We start from the raw sequence: 418 nt of genomic DNA on the forward strand, positions 1-418 counted from the left end.
GCCATATATTTTATCGCTACTACCAACTTTATCGTTATTTCTTTTATAACAGGCGCGTTTGCTATAATCATTATAACTATTGATGGAAAACAACAATGTGGTCGATTTAACATATCAAATCTATGATCTTCCTAGAAATATGATATTTAGTCCAACTTTATCATTCTCATTTATACCTTGTTAAACATTTGCCACAATGAACTCCGTTCTGCTAATACTTCAAAGACGTTGTTTTAGCAATTGCACCCGAAGAATTGCCCGAGGGCTGGGTAGGCACATACTTTCAGGTGAGCATATTACAGAAGAAGGTTATATCCCATACCATCGGCCTGTATGTGAACGTCATTCGTTCTGTTCCAAGATCTAAATCAGCGGCTTATATCGATAAGCTCCTGATATCATCCTCAATATGGGGTGA

This window comes from Penaeus monodon, chromosome 27 (assembly GCF_015228065.2).
Source record: "Penaeus monodon isolate SGIC_2016 chromosome 27, NSTDA_Pmon_1, whole genome shotgun sequence".
Lineage (NCBI taxonomy): Eukaryota > Metazoa > Arthropoda > Malacostraca > Decapoda > Penaeidae > Penaeus > Penaeus monodon.